This window comes from Erpetoichthys calabaricus, chromosome 3 (genome assembly GCF_900747795.2).
Source record: "Erpetoichthys calabaricus chromosome 3, fErpCal1.3, whole genome shotgun sequence".
In the NCBI taxonomy this organism is placed as follows: Eukaryota; Metazoa; Chordata; class Cladistia; order Polypteriformes; family Polypteridae; genus Erpetoichthys; species Erpetoichthys calabaricus.
In genome coordinates, this window is record NC_041396.2 from 251,903,588 (window position 1) to 251,911,619 (window position 8,032).

An 8,032-nucleotide genomic window follows, 5' to 3' on the forward strand; every position below is an offset into this window, starting at 1 on the left:
AACCATTCTATGATCTGCTCCTCACAAACTGAGGGCACCGTGGCGGATGTTAGCAGATTGCTGGCCAACCACAAGCGTTACCTGGTAGGTAACCACCCATACAATCAGATTGTGACACAGACTACGAATGCCGTGAATGTAATTATCCCGATCTACATGCTGTCAAATAAACGAACCACACGCCATGGCACAACGTATGGGGCATCGCCTCTGGCGCTGACGTCCGAGGTTCGATTCCTGAGAGGGAGTGCAGTGGAGTGTGTACACCTGATGAGCCCAGAATGAGGGCGAAACACGTGTCATGTACTCTTTGCATTTATTTGACAGTAAACTATTTCAACCATTCTATGATCTGCTCCTCACAAACTGAGGGCTCCGTGGCGGATGTTAGCAGATTGCTGGCCAACCACAAGCGTTACCTGGTAGGTAACCACCCATACAATCAGATTGTGACACAGACTACGAATGCCGTGAATATATATATATATATATATATATATATATATATATATATATATATATATATATATATATATATTTATACACACAGTATATATATTTAAATTGTACATATATATACCAATCAGCCACAACATTAAAACCGCTGACAGGTGAAGTGAATCACATAATGGCTTTTGTCTAAGGGTGGGATATATTAGGCAGCAAATGAACAGTTAGTTTTTGAAGGTGATGTGTTAGAAGTAGGAAAAATGGGCAAGCGTAAAGATCTGAGCGACTTGGACAAGGGCCAAAACATCAGGGTCAGAACATCTCCAAAACCGCAGGTCTTGTGGGGTGTTCCCAGTACGCAGTGGTAACCCACCAAAAGTGATTATGGGTACCCAAGGCTCATTGGTGCACATGGGGAGTGAAGGCTAGCCCATCTGGTCCGCTCCTACAGAAGAGCTTCAGTAGCATAAAAAGGTTTTAAAATGTAATGCTAGCCAGGCCAACAGGTCAGAGCTGTTCTAGCAGCACAAGGGAAACCTACATCTTTCTCTAGGTGTGAGAACACAAAGTGCGTATGGGGCTGTGTAGCCACAGACTGGTTAGAGTGGCCATGCTGAACCCTGTCCACAGCTGAAAGCTTCTAGCAAGGAGGAAGTAAGGACAGCTATGAAGAGGATGAAAAATGGAAAGGCCGTTGGTCCAGATGACATACCTATGGAAGCATGGAGGTGTTTAGGAGAGACGGCAGTGGAGTTTTTAACCAGATTGTTTAATGGAATCTTGGAAAGTGAGAGGATGCCTGAGGAGTGGAGAAGAAGTGTACTGGTGCCCATATCCATATTACTAACCGAGAATGCTAAACCGGATGATGGACGCAGGCACATCCGGCCATGGGCCGTAGCTGCAAAAAGACGTACTGCGCAGGCGCAAGAAAGGGCCGCGAGAGGCGGATGAGGGGCCGCGAGAGGCGGACAAGACCACAGAAAAAAGCAGTGAGCAAAGAAAAAAGAGGACAAAGAAATGAGACGCCGCAAGCACAGAAAAAAGGAAAAGGCAAAGAAAAATGTAGTCAAAGGCAGGCACCGCACGAAACCCATTGCACACGAAACTAGCACACAAAAAAAAAAGAAGACGCTCGCGCACAACGGCAAGGCCCCCCCCCCTACAGGCACCGGACGGGATACACACCAAGAGGGGGATTTAACAAGCCCCTGGAACACAAAAAAAAAGAACACAAAACCACCCCACACACCCTACAAGCAACGGACGGGACACACACAAAGAGACGGATTCAACAAGCCCCTGGAACACAAAACGAAAGAAGACGCTCGCGCAACAACAATCCTCACCCACACACCCCCCCCCCCCCCAAATCAATAAGAAGTGACACCCAAAGCCACATATCTAAAGGAAACGTCCATATTAAACATACGTCATCTCAAAACCTTCACACTAGGCAGCATAGGTGGATCTCATTAAAATAAAGCACTATTAACCGTTCAACTGGAGAAAAGGCTCCATATTAACAGTGAGTGCGATCCTCCTTATTACTTATCCATATTTCGCACGCTGAGGAACAAACAAGTCATGCATACACGGTCACGGGTACAAAACGATTCGGATCGGATAACGGGACCAAACACACGAACACGAATGAAACCAAAAGAATACACGGCGGCGCATACAACGCGCTTCGGAAAATACGTGAGAAAAAATGTCTCGGATCAAAAAACGCAAGGCTCAAGTAACCCCGTTACAGAGACATGCCCAAATGAACAGACACATTGAACGTAGATGCATACAGCGCGGGTCTCAAAGTGCTGCATCGAAACAAGCACGATTTCAAAAGAAAGAGCTCGCGTCACAGACATACAAAAAAGGGAGCAAAGCAACGCGCATATGACCGGCCAGAAAACAAGCAAGCAGGACTCAAAAAGCAGAAAGCTCAACTGACCGACATACAAAAACGGACAAGGCACGATACAAACAATGCACGACGTAGAGTGAAACGGACTTTGCGCAAAGCGGAGGCGAATCAATTAAAAATCAAAAATAGCGCGTCACAAATAATGGACATGCAACAACGCGGCACTCAAACACCACAAGCAAAACATGCCCGTCACAGACATCAACGCCAGACGTCTGCTAAACGCTTACGCCAGTTGGCTGACAACGCTTTCAATAATGAGTCCACTATTGAGGAAAATTCATTGGGATTAATGAATGTCATTTGCAATCATTGTCATTCACTTAACTTCACAGAAGAAACAACTTGCAATACAAATAATGAATTTACACGTTGTTGTCAAAAGGGGCAGATTAGAAAGCCTCCTTTACATTCATATCCTGAATATCTACAGAAGCTTATAACTATGGATGTGCCTGAAAGTAAAAACTTTATGAACTGCATTAGATCCTACAATAGTTCATTTGCTTTTGCATCTACCGGAGTAGATATCAGGCCACCAAAAGGCAATGGCCCATACTGCTTTCGCATATGTGGTTAACACAACGCACTATATTATGTCCAAAAAATATTAATGTTAATCACATTATTAACCAGGTCATTTCATTACTTCCTGGAGAGACACGGCTCTTTCTAAGCTCTGACAAAGTTGACTCTGATGACAACAATGAACATCTGAATTTACCCTTAGAATATTTAAACACTATTAACCCGGACGGATGACCACAACACAACCTTACCCTTAAAAACGGAACAATAATCACGCTATTAGGAAACCTTAACACTAAACAGGGTTTATGCAATGGCACACGGTTAGTCGTCAACACCATAACACACGATGTTATTCAAGCAACAGTTCTTTCAGATTCACATGCTAACAATACTGTTCTAATTCTTGGAATTGACCTTACGAGTTCTGACCTGGAATTACCTTTTACATTGAAACACCGACAGTTCCCCATTAAACATGCATTTGCCATGACCATCAACATATCACAAGGACAAACCATGGACAAAGTTGGCATCTACCTCTCTGAACCCGTTTTTGGACATGGACAACTTTATGTTGCCTTCTCATGTGTTCGACGTTCATCTCACATTAAAGTTAAAGTTAAAAATGATCCATGCCAAGGAAGACTCATTCAAAGACAAGACACCATCTTTACTACTAATGTTGTATACAGAGAAATATTCCAATAAAACATTACTCTATGCCAAACACTCTATTTTGTATTTATATAGGCATCATCCAAACCTGCACACTATTCTATATCTAATTCATACATCTCACTCTTTGTCATGCCCCAACACCAGGGGTTGGCGAGCGAAGCGAGCAGGGGGCGGAGCCCCCTAGTTTAAGAATAAGGGGGATGTGCAGGACTGCAGTAACTACAGGGGAATAAAATTGATGAGCCACAGCATGAAGTTATGGGAAAGAGTAGTGGAAGCTAGGTTAAGAAGTGAGGTGACGATTAGTGAGCAGCAGTACAGTTTCATGCCAAGAAAGAGCACCACAATTGCAATGTTTGCTCTGAGGATGTTAATGGAGAAGTTTAGAGAAGGCCAGAAGGAGTTGTATTGCGTCTTTGTGGACCTGGAGAAAGCATATGACAGGGTGCCTCGAGGGGAGCTGTGGTATTGTATGAGGAAGTTGGGAGTGGCAGAGAAGTACGTAAGAGTTGTACAGGATATGTACGAGGGAAGTGTGACAGTAGTGAGGTCTGCGGTAGGAGTGACGGATGCATTCAAGTTGGAGGTGGGATTACATCAGGGATCGGCTCTGAGCCCTTTCTTATTTGCAATGGTGATGGACAGGTTTGACAGACGAGATTAGACAGGAGTCCCTGTGGACTATGATGTTTGCTGATGACATAGTGATATGTAGCAATAGTAGGGAGCAGGTTGAGGAGACCCTGGAGAGGTGGAGATATGCTCTAGAGAGGAGAGGAATGAAGGTCAGTAGGTACAAGACAGAATACATGTATGTAAATGAGAGGGAGGTCAGTGGAATGAATGGTGAGGATGCAGGGAGTAGAGTTGGCGAAGGTGGATGAGTTTAAATACTTGGGATCAACAGTACAGAATAATGAGGATTGTGGAAGAGAGGTTAAAAAGAGAGTGCAGGCAGGGTGGAATGGGTGGAGAAGAGTGTCAGGAGTGATTTGTGACAGACGGGTATCAGCAAGAGTGAAAGGGAAGGTCTACAGGACGGTAGTAAGACCAGCTATGTTATATGGGTTGGAGACGGTGGCACTGACCAGAAAGCAGGAGACAGAGCTGGAGGTAGCAGAGTTTAAAGATGCTAAGATTTGCACTGGGTGTGACGAGGATGGATAGGATTAGAAATGACTACATTGGAGGGTCAGCTCAAGTTGGACGGTTGGGAGACAAGTCAGAGAGGCAAGATTGCATTGGTTTGGACATGTGCAGAGGAGAGATGCTGGGTATATTGGGAGAAGGATGCTAAGGATAGAGCTGCCAGGGAAGAGGAAAAGAGGAAGGCCTAAGCGAAAGGTTCATGGATATGGTGAGAGAGGACATGCAGGTGATGGGTGTAACAGAGCAAGATGCAGAGGACAGAAAGTATGGAAGAAGATGATCCGTGTGGCAACCCCTAACAGGAGCAGCCGAAAGAAAAAGAAGAAGACCACCTTATACAGATAAAATGTTAACATCATTTAAATAATCTATATTGTTATTAATTCTACATGTGAGGACACAGTGTCGCAGCGCTAGCTAGTTCAGGCATTGTTCCTGCCTCGCACCGTATTTTTGCTGGGGCTGGCATGACACTGGAAGGATAGATGGATAGAATAATTAAACATATACTACGAAGATATTTCAATGTTCCTTAAAAGTTTTGAAGAATCAGCATTCTATGCTTACAGGTGGCTTCACATCTATTACAGAGCTGATTGTGTGGCGATTGGTTACTTGGAGAAAGATAAGGAAGGACAGGAATTGGAGGTTAGTATGTTTGAAAGAGACAGTACTGCTGCAATAAATTATTTCATCGAAGGTCGTGCAGCAAGCATCTTGCAGGAGGAATGAACAATCTCTGGACAGGGCACCAGCTCGTCACTATTACTGTGCCACCGTGTTCCCATGTTTAATAACATGCTTTAACTCCTATCATCATGAAAATCATATCAAGTATAAATCTCAGTATTTTAATTATTCAGAGAGCCGTAATATCACGAATGTAATAGATTCTGTGTCCTGTCGGAGGAAGAGAAAGACTGTTTAAAGAAGCACGTAGTGATTCATACACATAAAGTACATAGAAGATCAAATACAAACAAAGCATTTAACATGCTACTTTAGTTACAATGGGATTTGAGAAACTAGTAAATTAAAAGATTTAAAGATGAAGTTTATGATGTTCTACTTTAATGACAAAATAAACTACGTGATTAAAGTGGAAATTTTGACTCGCCTTTTCACAGCGACTTTGATATCTGACAACTTCTTTTTTATTTCGGGCACTGTGCGACTTTGTGAACTTGAGCTTTCGAGTTTCTCTGACACTCTATGTCATTTGATCAACTTCCTTTTGTTGTTTATACCACTGTTTAAACCAACAAATAGTAAGTTTTTCCTTGCCTCCACTTGGTATTCGCTGAAATTCCCCTATTTTCCACCGTTCTTTTGCCATTGCCTTTTCACAGAACACTGAGCTTAAGGGCTATTTATATTGATTTACATATTCAAAGAGGTGTAATTCTGGGAGGAGTTGAGGTAGGGCAGCAGGCGCATGCACGTTACTTTTCAAACAGAACCAGGATTTATGTAGCAGAAGAATGTGGAAGTTGGCATACACACAGATTTAAGTATCTGGATTTTTTTGTGCGTACGCACATTTCCACTTTTGTCCTTACGCCATGTTTTAGTGTGAATTCTACGCATGGCGTTATGCATGAGGCCCCAGGTCTTTATGACTTGTGTATTTTCTGCCCAGTAATAACACTGAAAGTTAGATAGCGCCATGCCACCTTCTCCTTTAGGTCATTGTAGAATTGCCCTTTGGATGCATGGATATTTCAATTTCCAAATAAATAAGGTTATGATTGAATCTGATTTCTTAAAAAATAATTTGTTAATGTATATGGGGATGCTTTCAAATAGAAAAACAAGCTTGGGAACAATGGTCAGCTTAACAGTGTTGGTTCTCCCTGCTAATGTGAAATGGAGTGTAGACCATCTATGCACGTCTTGTTTAAGTTTTTCCATGCCGATAGCAAACGGTTGTTTAAAAAGAGCTTTATATTTACTTGTAATAGTTACCACTAGGAATTTAAATTGACCTGCTAAGGTAAATGGGAAGGTGCCCAGTCTAATATTGTGTGCTAGAAAGTTCACTGGAAAAAGCACACTTTTATTCGTCTGGCTTACTTGTCTGAACTTATCATAACTTACAAACCAGAGTGCACATTAAGATCTCAAGATGCTTATGATTCGAAGGATTAATAAAATAACAGTGGGAGGTCGAGCTTTTAGTTACAGGGTCCCTAAACTGTGGAATGGTCTGCCTGCTACTATAAGAGATGCCCCTTCTGTCTCAGCTTTTAAATACCGGCAGAAGACTCACTGCTTCAGTTTAGCAAATCCTGGCTGGAGCTGCTGATTAACTGTACATACTGCATCTCTGTTGTTAGTCATTAACACTAAAACATAAGTAACATGATAGTTATAATTGGATACTATCCTTCACCTACTCTGTTTCTCTTCTCGGTACTAAAATGTGGCACTTGGTGCCACGGCCCACCTGCCAAGTTGTTTTGCCTGCCTAAGGTAAAGTCATCCCTGATGGAGGATCACAGGAATCGTGGGAAAGAGGGGTCATTTCATCGGATTGGCTGGCCCAGCGCTGTTTCATCTGTGGAATGGCCAAATATGGGAGGCAGCTTGATGGATGAGGTCTCCAGGACTCTAAACAAATCCAAATCATATTTATGTGATATCATCTACTGTTAAATTCTGCAATGTACTTCTAAAATTTTTATTTTTATACTGTATTGAGGATTTGTTCTGTTCTGTGTATTGTACTGTATTGTATTGACCCCCTTCTTTTTGACACCCACTGCACGCCCAACCTACCTGGAAAGGGGTCTCTCTTTGAACTGCCTTTCCCAAGGTTTCTTCCATTTTTTCCTTACAAGGTTTTTTTTTGAGAATTTTTCCTTGTCTTCTTAGAGAGTCAAGGCTGGGGGGCTGTCAAGAGGCAGGGCCTGTTAAAGCCCATTGCACCACTTCTTGCGTGATTTGGGGCTATACAAAAATAAATTGTATTGTATTGTATTGAAATTGATTCTGAGTCCAGATATCTTTTGAAAGTATGCTAGTGCTTTTAGGACTGCTGGCACGGAATTTTGTGGGTTGGATATATACAGTACCATATCATCTGCATACAGTATAGTGATGCTTTCTGTTGAAGTCCTTCTCTGATAATCCCCTTTACCTCTGATGCATTTCAAAAGTAAACAGCCAATGGCTCAATGGCGATTGCAAAGAGCACTGCATGGTGGCAAGGGTCATCCTTGTCGAATACCGCATTTCTTGTATTCTGAAATAAGGTTGTTAATACAAACTGAGGCTTCTGGACTAGTATAGAGTACA